At 42.7% G+C, this 12,572-nt stretch overlaps 1 long non-coding RNA gene across 3 annotated transcripts; it reads left to right on the top strand.

Moving 5' to 3' along the window:
* The first annotated feature begins 8,485 nt into the window (after window positions 1–8,485).
* On the top strand, window positions 8,486–9,549 carry LOC113308400. Of its 3 annotated transcripts, none has more exons than XR_003339740.1 (4): window positions 8,486–8,593; window positions 8,704–8,775; window positions 9,270–9,389; window positions 9,494–9,549. It is a non-coding gene; the product is annotated as an uncharacterized LOC113308400 (long non-coding RNA). The 3 variants fall into 3 exon arrangements; XR_003339739.1 differs by having other exon boundaries at window positions 8,704–8,791; window positions 9,273–9,389; XR_003339741.1 differs by having other exon boundaries at window positions 8,701–8,791; window positions 9,273–9,389.
* The last annotated feature ends 3,023 nt before the right edge of the window (window positions 9,550–12,572 follow it).

The raw sequence follows: 12,572 nt of genomic DNA, 5'->3' as shown, positions 1-12,572 counted from the left end.
TCAACGCATATGCGAGTACGCATACTGTGCTTAATCCAATCTTGGTTAAGTGTTCTAAAATCCCATTTAATCATTAAAACATTCTCGGAAGACAATAATAACTGTCTCACACAAACTATTAGCTTCAAAGCAATTTTCAAGTGATCGAATGATCAATATGAAACATTCTGAGTCTACATCAAATGATTGTCTCACACAAATCATGTTAGATGTTACCAGGCTATTTTCATATGAGCATCTTTTGACCTTCGTCAAGAATATAATATGAACTTGGTTAAAGCGAAAGCTTACCAACACATATTTCGATAAATGTGTAAGCGAGTTAAACTTAAATCGAAATATCAGATGTGTATAATGAAGTCTATATAGCTATATGACTTTTGTCTTAAATAGTAGATAGAGTAGAAATAGACTTCTGAGTAAGATGAGATTCAGTCTCCACATACCTTTTGTTGATGATAATACCATGACTCTACACGAGGATCTCCCTGGAGACCTTCCGGAAATCTCTTTCATCCAAGAAGAAACGTAGATACTATTCTTCGACGGCCCCGCTACCCCTAATAACGGTACTGTATGAGCAGGTGTGGTTCTAGTATCCCCATCCGGTGAAGTCTTCTCGCACTCCTTCAAGCTATACTTTCCCTGCACCAACAATTCAGCAGAATATGAAGCCTTTCTCATCGGATTGTCCTTGGATAAACGAGTTGGAGCCATACGCCTAGAAATAAGAGTGGATTCTAAATTACTTGTCAACCAGGTGAACTGAGTATACGCACTGAAGGAAGTAACCTTGGCCCCATATAGAGCCGAGGCGCAAAAACTACTAAACTACTTCGCTGACGCGACCATAACGCATATTGGGCGCAACGGCAACCATCACGCTGATTGCCTAGCCACGCTAGCATTGAGGCTACAATTTGAAGGTTTTGAAGAAACCCTGCGGTGAAGAAATGAATCGTGGATTCAACATGGATTTCGCAACCCGAAGATAATGAACCCGGCGACTGGAGAACACCAATTATCCAAGATCTTAACAGCTCGCTTTTCTAGGGAAAGGTCGGTCTCAAAACCTTACAAAATTTCTTCATGCTCCTAGGGGTGTTATACCATCGAAATCCAGACGGTTCATTGTCAAGATGCCTTGGAGAGGGAAAAACACAACAACAACTCAACCGTGTACATGATGAAGTCTGCGGGGAAAAATTAATGGTAACATTCTATCGCCGTTTACAACGCCTTGGCTACTACTGTCCAGAAATGGAGGCTCAATCTCGGTTACTCCAAAGAACTTATTCCAACTGTCAAGCGTCGCCGCATCAATTAAAAGTTTTCCATATTATTCACGCTGGGACTGGAAGGAGACGTACATCAGTTACCTTCGCGACGGTGTACTCCCCACCAATAACAAGGATGCAGCCAAGATAAAACAAAGGTCCGAGAGATTCGTATTCCACGAAGGAATCTTATATCGTAAAAGCTTTGTAGGAAGTTTGCTACGATTTTTGAACGAAGCAGAAATCCCAATCATACTGAAAGAGACGCACGAAGGCGAACATCAAGGAAAACTGAAAGTTATTTCTTCAGATACACGAGAAATACTACTAGCCAACCATGGAGGATGATGCATTTGTTTTCGTCCAGAGATGCAAAAAATGCCAAATTCACGGAAACCTTATTCATGTACCGTCGACTCCCCTGTATTAGATAAGCAGTCTGAGGCCCTTTTACAGCTGGGCACTCGACATCATTGGAAAGATCAACCCGCCGTCCTCAAAGCATCACGAATACATAATCAGCAACCGAATATTTCACCAAGTGGGTCGAAGCCATACCTTTTACAAGGGACTAATGTAACCACAATTGCAGCATTCATTAAGGAGTACATTATTTTCCGATTTGGTGTACCTAAGCACTTTTGAAAACAAGCAAGTACGAGAATTACTCGAAGAATATGGAGTTAGGCAAATATTCTCCACCATATACTACCCCCAAGGAACGGTCAGGCTGAAAGTACCAACAAAACTCTGATCTGAATCCTTAGTCAGACAGTGCATGATAATCCTTGGACGTGGCATGAGAAATTTCCAATGGCACTATGGGCTTATCGGACATCACCAAGAAGTTCCACTGGCGCCTCTCCCTACTCCCTCGTTTATGGCGCAGACGCCATCCTCGCAGCGGTAGTTAAAATCCCGTCGGCTAGGATTGCCGAAGCAGGCGGAGTTCGATGGAATGAATCTGAAACATTAAGCGCCAGAGTAGCGGAATTGGACATTGTATATTTCAGAAGATCCAAGGCGGAAGAGTACGCACGAGCATACATAAATAGGGTTTCCAGAGCATATAACAAAACCGTGAAGCCTCGGGTTTTTCAAGTGGAAGATTTGGTACTAAAGACTGCCAAACACATCCAGCAAGATGCGTCCGCACCCAAATTCTCCACAAAGTGAGAAGGACCTTATATATTCACGAAGCGTACAACAGTGGGTACTATAAAGTCATTAAAGAAGACGGAGGAAAACTGGAAGCAGTCATCAACGAAAAGTGGATTAAGGCATACTACGCCTGACCGCCACCTCGCGCCCCGCCATATCACAAACATGGATAGCCAGGCATCTTTCCACTTTTCTTCCACATCTCAATTATCAAGTTTCTTTTCCTTTGTTTGATTGAAGAAGATCAATAAAATTCTCTTATTTTCTTCAAAAAAAAAACGATACAAAAAAAAAAAGGCAGAACATGCTCAAAACCCAGAAAGAAACCAAACATCTCGCAACTACATAACTCAGAAAAGCCCATCCAACAGATTGTAATCCCTTGAAAGCATCATCTTTAACCGACTTTGATACCTTTCAGTCCTACTCTTCAAGTTCCGGATTGACTCTTCCACCTTCTGTGACTCCATGGCCAGAGCCTTCTCCTCTTCCAGAATAGCTTTCGCAGCAGGAACCACACCAGCAAGAGTACCGTCTCTGTCGACCTTCACAATATCAATACGATGCCGCAACCAACTAATTTTGAATTTCAGGGATTCACAGGTAGACACCATGTTCTCCCACTTTTGAATAGTTGATTCCGCGACAGCACGAATAGACATACTTTCCGTTTCGGCGACCATCGGCAAGAGACAATTCACTGTAAAAACTAAAGCAGACGACCAATATTGCACCACACACCTGGTGGCGATGTGGACATATATCCTCCATATCTTTGTGTAGAGAGTCACGAATTATTTCCGCACTAGAAACCCACCGACGTTCCGGTAGTTAGAGGAAATACACCTCATGCAGGTTCCGAACGACAAACCTGCATTGGGATACTCATTACAATAAATTCCTAAGTCGTCGTTCTCCAGATCAGCAGCAGTTGGTGGGATCGGACTCGAAGAAAAGGGGTAACCAAATCATCCTCATCAATGATGGTGACGTATCTCCGACAAGATATCTCTACAAAGAAGAAAACTTTTTTCAATCATCAGTAAACAATGAAACATCTGTCGGTCGACGGAAACATACCGGTATAATATTCTTGACTTGGACGACCCGGATGGAGGAATTGTTGCAAGAGTCAGGCCTCACACGTTTGACTAGAGAATCTAGCTGGCTTGAGGATGATTCACTTCTGATTGACATGATGAAGAGATACAGACTCAATAAGAGGAAATTTTTATTGTAAAACGGGGAAGATGATGCAGCTTCACCTGCATAAATACTGCGGAAACCCTAAAAGGAAGGAAGAGAAATAGAGGCTGAGTAAACGGAACGTGATGCCGTCACTGCCGGGAAATCAGCCTCAAACGAAGCCCCTTACCAAAACCTTAACGAAGGCCAAACAAAGGAGACATGAGGGAATGATACTTAGGCATTTGAATGAGGAGAGGATTACTTATTCGAACTACGTGTGGAAAGAGGAAACTAGGCACGCAGTGGCAAGCTTCACGGTATCAACACGCCATGCCAACTATTCGCTGAGCCAGCACTTCCAGGTTTCCCAGCCCGACCAAGATGACGTGCGACCAAGCCAAGCCGACAATCTACATCCCAACTAGCAACTGTTTCTACCATTTCATGGTCTAGCCAACAACACCACAAGTAGAATATATGCAAGGCCGCCAACACGGGAAGAGCAAACTCTCCTTACCTCTCAAAAAAGGTTAATCGGGTCTTCTTGACCATCTTCCCATGCCTTATCATTTCGATTTTGTCCCTTCCCGTCTCCATCTTATGCTTACCCCGCAACGAAACTCCAGTTCCGAGCTAAGCAGGGGACTTAATGTTGATGGTGGTTTTTAGCTTAGGGTTAAAATCGTAAAACTGTACATCTGACATGACGTCACTATGACCATTAGCACATTTATTGAATCAGTCATCACGCCTACGTAAGAATTACCGGGGTACCTTTTTTTTACATGGGTCATGTTCCACGGCAGAACCCTTAACATTGACCGACATCATCTCTGCCAAACCCTAATTCTCATGCTACCGCGCCAAGGCATGCCAACCATGCATCCCGCACAACCATGCCAAGGAAAACCATGCCAATCATGCCAGCTGCACAACCGTGCCAATGGAAAACCATGCCAGCCACGTCTCCGTGCCAACGCATGCCAACCATGCCAGCCGCACCACCGTGTTAATGGCAAACCATGCCAGCCATGTCTTCGCGCCAAGGCATGCCAACTATGCCAGCCGCACCATCGTGCTAATGGCAAACCATTCCATCCAGGTCTCCGCGCCAAGGCATGCCAACCATGCCAGCCACACCATCATGCCAATGGCAAACCATGCCAGCCACATCTCCGTGCCAAGGCATGCCAACCATGCCATTCGCACCACGGTGCCAATGGCAAACCATGCCAGCCACGTCTCTGCGCCAAGGCACGCCAACCATGCCAGCCGCACCACCGTGCCAATGGAAAACCATGCCAGCCACGTCTACGCGCCAAGGCATGCCAACCATACCAGCTGCACCACCGTGCCAATGGAAAACCATGTCAGCCACGTCTCCGCGCCAAGGCATGCCAGCCATGTCTCCGTGCCAAGGCATGCCAACCATTCCAGCCACACCACCGTGCCAATGGAAAACCATGTCAGCCACGTCTCCGCGCCAAGGCATGCCAACCATGCCAGCCGCACCACCGTGCCAATGGCAAACCATGCCAGCCACGTCTCCGCGCCAAGGCATCCCAACCATGCCAGCCGCACCACCGTGCCAATGGAAAACCATGCCAGCCACGTCTCCGCGCCAAGGCATGCCAACCATGCCAGCCGCACCACATGTGCCAATGGCATGCCGCGCCAGCCACCTTGTCGCGCCTAAGCCATGCCATGCCGGCCTTCCCTGCACGACTACCAAAACGAAGGCCTGCAACAATCAATGACCACCGTTCTATCTTAGATGCAAATCTTAGCCGTCCAAGGTCGCCAACCAACGCAAGGTAACCTTTGGCCCAACGCCAAAACCTTAGTTTTGGCCACGCCTAAACCGCGCCAAGGCATGCCGACCATGCCACGTGTGCCAATGGCATGCCGCACCTAAGCCATGCCATGCCGACCTTCCCTGCACGACTACCAAAACGAAGGCTTGCAACAATCAATGACCACCGTTCTATCTTAGATACAAATCTTAGCCGTCCAAGGTCGCCAACCAACGCAAGGTAACCTTTGGCCCAACGCCAAAACCTTAGTTTTGGCCACGCCTAAACCGCGCCTAAACCGCGCCAAGGCATGCCGACCATGCCACGTGTGCCAATGGCATGCCGCACCTAAGCCATGCCATGCCGACCTTCCCTGCACGACTACCAAAATGAAGGCCTGCAACAATCAACGACTATCTTTATATCTTAAATGCAAATCTTAGCCGTCCAAGGTCGCCAACCAACGCATGGTAACCATTGGCCCAACGTCAAAACCCTAGTTTTGGCCACGCCTAAATCGCGCCAAAGTATGTCGACCATGCCACATGTGCCAATGGCATGCCGCACCAGCCACCTTGCCGCGCCTAAGTCGTGCCATGGCGGCTTTCCCTGCACGGCTACCAAAACGAGGGCCTGCAACAATCAACGACCACCGTTCTATCTTAGATGCAAATCTTAGCCGTCCAAGGTCACCAACCAACGCATGGTAACCTTTGTCCCAACGCCAAAACCCTAGTTTTGGCCACGCCAAGGCATGCCGCACCAGCCACCTTGCCGCGCCTAAGCCATGCCATGCCGGCCTTCCCTGCACGACTACCAAAATGAAGGCCTGCAACAATCAACGACCACCGTTATATCTTAGATGCAAATCTTAGCCGTCCAAGGTCTCCAACCAACACATGGTAACCTTTGGACCAATTCCAAAATCCTAGTTTTGGCCACGCCTAAACCGCGCCAAGGAATGCCGACCATGCCACATGTGCCAATGGCATGCTGCGTCTAAGCCATGCCATGTTGGCCTTCCCTGCACGGCTACATAAATGAAGGCCTGCAACAATCAACGATCACCGTTCTATCTTAAATGCAAATCTTAGCCGTCCAAGTTCGCCAACCAACGCATGGTAACCTTTGGCCACGCCTGAATCGCGCCAAGGCATGCCGACCATGTCACATGTGCCAATAGCATGCCGCGCCAGCCACCTTGCCGCGCCTAAGCCATGCCATGCCGGCCTTCCCTGCACGGATACCAAAACAAAGGCCTGCAACAACCAACGACCACCGTTCTATCTTAGATGCAAATCTTAGTCGTCCAAGGTCGCCAACCAACGCATGGTAACTTTTGGCCACGCCTAAACCGCGCTAAGGCATGCCATGCCACATGTGCCAATGGCATGCCAGCCACCATGCCGCGCCTAAACCATGCCGGCCTTCCTTTTGTGGCTGCCAAAACGAAAGCTTGCAACAATCGACGGCCACCTTTCTATCTAAGATACAGATCTTAGCCGTCCAAGGTTACCAGCTAACGCATGGCAAGCTTTGGCAAACCCTAGTTTTGGTCGAGCCTAAACCATGTCAAAACCTTAGGTTTTGGCCGCGCCCAAACTATGCCATACTAAATCCATGCCGGCCATGATTTCATACCACTGGATACCAAATGAAGGGTTGCAATGATCAACGGCTACCTTTCCTCGCAAGATGCAAAATCTCGACCGTCGAAGGTCACCATCGAGCCGACAAGTCTCCAAGCTCAACTTTCCAAACAACAGCAACATGCTACATGTTTTCCACACGAAAACACTCGAGACATCAACACATGTCACAAACTGGGGGATGTTCATTGGGTATTGGTTCGGCGGTTTACAGTGTGCGGCGTACACTACTCCCTTTACAAGACAGTTTCATAAGGATGAGGCGGTTAGTAAATACAGGGAGTAATGGTGAAACGCTTTCTTTTATGGAACATCAATTCCAGGAGTTACCAGTCACCACTTCCTCCCATTTACTCATCCGTTTTCCATTTCTTACGAGACTAGAGTACGTTTCACTTCGACTTGTATAAATAGGTCTTACCTATTTCCACCGAACAACAAGTTCTGGTCAGGAGCATACAACACTCAAAAAATATTTGCTAGCTTTACCATCTGTTAGCTTCCCACTTTATGATACAAGTCGTAAAACAACTACTCTTCCAGAATCAAATATTCTGGTCTCAACACTCTCTTTACTTCCTTCCCCAAAACCAACCCTTCTCCTTCACTTTGTGACCGAAGCAAGCCTGGAACGGTCATTTCTTGGTTTAGGCCGGATTTGTACAGATTGATCTCTCGAATCTAAAGTAGTCCCTTGCAGTACATTGTTTAGGGTTTAAACTCGTTTCTCACCCACACACCTGAAATTACCAAATCAGCAGAAACCATTTTTTCACCCTCAAACAATAGCATACGACTTTTGTCTCAAAGAGTAGGATATAGAATAGATAGGGTTGGCAACGGATAGTCGAAATCCGAGATTCGTTTCCGAAAATCCGATATCCTATAGGATTTAATCCGACATATCGGATATCGGATAATATATCTTATCGGAATCGGAATCAGATTGGGGTCTTTCCATTTGGTTAATATCCGATATTCGATAGTATAGGGGCATACTTGTAATTCTCCCATACCGAATCTACTAGTCGAGGAGGAGTCGAGAAGTACAGAACTCATTTCCCTTTCTTTTTTTTCTTCTCTCGAAATATTTGTTCACAGAAATTTTTCGTTTCCCTAAAAACATTCCTTCGATTTCGTGAAGCCTTTAAACCATTTTCTTTCAGAAGAGATTCTCTCTTATGTTTTTCGTAGAATAATGAAATTCTGTCACTGTTCTTCTTCCCTAATTTGTTAGATAAGTATGAACACAAATTTTGTTCAATTACAGATTAAAATTATTGCTAGGGTTTTCTGTTAATTAATATTGTTCATCTGATTAATTTTTTTCTTATTCCCTTTTTTTATGATTGAAATCCTTTGCTATTATTCTGTCTTTGTAATTGACGTTTGCCCTAATTTTTATTTTTGGGTTAAAAGATACAGTTCGTGAAAATGGGTTAAATTAGCATTTAGTTGTTTGAATTGTCAATGGCGAGTTCATGTACTGATGTGGGTTTTCGATGCATGTATTGGGCATGATATGGTAATAGTGAAATGATATGGTGTTATGGTTAGGAAAGACTCGATCTAGGTTAGAGTGAAATCGGATTATGAACTGATTATGTTCTTCTTTCTTTTATCTTTTTGAAGCAGGTCTTGTTGAGTCTGCTCAAGAATTAGGTGCTAGACATTCGGCGTCATTGCTTAGGAATCACATGATAAAGAGTACTTTACTATCCAGGTTTCGTATTTTGATTTATTATAGACGTTTAGTTGATAACAAACCAGATTTTTGTGTTTGCTGATTCATTGGCTCAACTGGGACTGGGAGCATCAAAGTCACAGTACCTACCATAATCTTGATTACTAACTGATTCAATAACCACATATCTGAAATTCTTTCATTCGTCTGTGCACAAAAGTGCATTATGGCACTGTTATTGTGTTGCATGAGTATTATTGGGGTCGCTTTCTTGCTGCATCATTAAATTATCTCACTGGAATTTGTTGAAATCTGTATTGAAGAATGAGAATTTCCCTCTATTATGTTCAAGCCTTGTCTAATGTCTATGAACAGTTTGGCTTAAGATCTCTTGGTGTGTTTTTTCTTTCAATAATTTTGAGTTTCACTTGGTGTTAGTTTACATAGCAAATGTGTGACAAACTGATTGAAATTTAGGTAATTTTTTCCAAATTTTAATCCTTTTTGTTTTGGACAGTAGACATTGGTGATGATGAAGAACAAAGCAAAGTAAAGGACGAAAATGAAATCAATGAGTACTGCAAGTTGGGATGTGCATTCTCTTTGTGCAAAAATATAGCCTCTTCCAAGGAATTAGGTAAAATGATCGACCTCATTAGCTATATTTTTCCTTCTCTTTTATTTAATTGGGATTGTTAAGTAAATCTAAGATTCTAATGTTAGTTGCGTTGGAACCAGCAGATGAAGCAGTGGAACGTTGTAACGGTCGTTACTTTTATTGATAAAAGCTATCTTTTATTTCGAATAATTATCGCGTGTGACTGTGGCAGTACATCACGTACTTGTTTAAACGTGTTTTATTTCCAGTATTAGCTTGAATTCTCATGTCTGAAAAAGAAACTAGTATCATAACAGTACTAGAAGGCACGCAATGTCCATGTTTTCAGTGATCAGTGATGACTGCAACTGATGTTTAAGTGTCGTATGCAAGGAATTCAGGGATTTGTTTACATTGTGCTTGTGTGGGGTTTGTATTTTTCACTGAACATTTTGAACTCAAAAAGACTAAGACTATGTTTTTTCTAAGTTTTAAGTTTTTTTTCTAGTTACTGGATTTTATCGGATAAAAGTCCGATATCTGATAGCTTACCCTTAACCTTATCGATATGAAATTTTTGATATCCGCCGGATATTATCGGATACCGGATATCCGATAATACTTAACCTTAACCTTATCGGTACCTCCAATATCCGGCTGATATTTATCCGTTGCCAGTCCTAAGAATAGATATACTTTTAAGTGACAGATAAGTTCAAGTCTCCACATACATTTTAGTCGAGAAGTTCCACCGGTTCCTTGAATAAATATTCTACTTGTATGATGAATCGCCATGAAGTCCTTGAGCTCAACTGCACTTACTATCATAGTCCGAGACTTAGCTATAAGAGACTAGAAATCAAGACTTATAGTTTTGATCACTAACATTGACAAACATGCTTGAGATAGCAACGCATGCGAGTTTGAACGAGCTATGCTCTAACAATTTTCTTGGTAAATTATTGCATAAATAGTTGAATTGCTTTAATATGCTTTCAGATTGATACGTTGTGCTTGGATTAGGTTTTTGAAGGGGTATGCTTATAGATTGATATTTAATTCTTTGAAACTTTATATTGGTTCGATAGCTCCATTGTTTATTTACACTTTTAAATTTATGTGCTATGCTTAGTAATATATAATGGCATATGCTTTGCGATTGATAAATAAATTTCTAGAACTATCAACTTAGAAGCGGAGGAAATTAAAATGGTGAAACAATTTTATGGAGTACACGGTTTAGAAATCGAATATGATTTTTGCATGATAAAATTGGTTAAAACCAGATTCCCTAGTTACCATCTTTCTCATTAAATTTAATTAATTCTTTTTATTTTCATTCTTTTAATTCCTTAATTATTTCAAAAATCCATAACAACATCTCTGGTTAGTTAATTAGAATTATTAGTTACGGTATTTTCACCGCTCCCTGTGGGTTGGACCCGTACTTGCCTATGTCTACTATCTAGACACCGTGCGATTGCGGTTATATATATAGGCAATCCCGAAATCCTACCACCTAATCCTCTACCAATAATGTCCTCACTTAGACACAGCGGTCATCTGACAGTATGGGGTTTTCAAAGGTCACCGATGCGGTCATCCAACAGCAGCTTCTCTGGAGGTCACCCATCCCAGGATTACTCAATATCGAGCATGCTTAACTATAGATATTTTTCGCCAACTATGAATCCAATTATGCAGAAAAGGTCTCGGTGTTAGGAAAGGACAAACCATTACCTATATTCCATTTGACGAATCCTACCTGCCGAGTTGGAGTACTATAATACCACCAACTTAATTTGGAGCCGTCTTCGGCTCCGGAATATGTTAAATCCTAAACTCTGGCATTTTTTCTAACTCGTGAGACCCTTTCCCGACACAATCCGTCAAGCATACTCTTTCACCCTCGACAGGTAACCTGTGGTCGACTCTAATACCATTTGTAAGGACCCGATCCTCCGCTAATAATGTCCCCACTTAGTTATTGTGGTTACATCTGACAATGTAGGATTTTCAACTGACACAGATGCGGTCATCCATCAGCAGTTTTCTGGGAGGTAGCCCATCCCTAGATTACTCTCGCCCGAGAACGCATAATTCAGTGATTTTTACCAACTCTGGATCCAACTGCGTTGAAAATGCCACAATGTTACGAAAGGACAAGCCATTACCTATATTCCATTCGGTAAACTCTTCATGCCGAATTGAATTACGTACTTAATATATATGGGAATTTTTTGAAAAATTAGAACTACATCATATGTGAGAAAAATGGTTGCTATCAAAAATGACTTGACATTTTAAAATATAATATCTTAAATGAATGAATTAGCTTTTCATCATGTCATTGAAATAATAAGAACGTACAATACGATATGTAATGTTGAGTCAATTCTGAGTTGTACTCTTTACAGACTATTCTTAAAGGGACAAAAAGCAATAAGGATCTGAATACTGTTAATATCTACACAATTATTCTTGAGACAAATGAGTTCAGGTGTTGTAATTTTGTTACAACTTACATAGTCTAAACCACATAAGTATAGCTAGGATAGTCCCTTATGGAATAAAGAGGAATACATGTGGAGGTTAATAAGCTTGGGTATCTCCATACACAGTACCGAGGCCTTTTAGTTAAAAATCTCACACCTCTTATCCCAAGGTGGTTGACGAGGTGTCAACTCGCAAATAATATTTCTCTACTTCTCTTTACACTGGCAAGTAATATAATGGAAGCAGGATCGTCCCAAGGGAGGTATGTTAAGCAAAATTTGATATGCAAATACTCTTAGCAAGATTACTTTGTTGTATAAAATTCTGAAAATTGTAAATTGTATTCAAATATGAGATGAAATTGATTAAGGATTAATTCTCGACCACGAAATATAAACCTAAATGATCTAAAACCACGTTTTTCGCATTATCTCATTACTAACAATCCTAGGATAATTAGTACGCTCAACTATCCCGCTATTATCCCCTAAGCTCACAGGATACGGAAGCGCTCGATTACCGGATTCTACTTGCCAAGTTTCCTAGAAGTACGCTCTCTAGGTGTGACTTAAACAAATGTTCTAAGTTTTGTGAGATAAGGTTGCTCCTAGTGATGAATTCAAAAGCTTGAATCACCTAATAGTGTCAATTTCTACATACGGGTACGTAACAAAGTCCCATCATCAATACCCATATATTGCTACTTGTGTTTATCTTCTCTAGACA

This window comes from Papaver somniferum, chromosome 9 (assembly GCF_003573695.1).
Source record: "Papaver somniferum cultivar HN1 chromosome 9, ASM357369v1, whole genome shotgun sequence".
Taxonomy (NCBI): domain Eukaryota; kingdom Viridiplantae; phylum Streptophyta; class Magnoliopsida; order Ranunculales; family Papaveraceae; genus Papaver; species Papaver somniferum.
The sequence above is the reverse complement of the archived record's forward strand: the minus strand, read 5'-3'. Positions and strand labels throughout refer to the sequence as shown.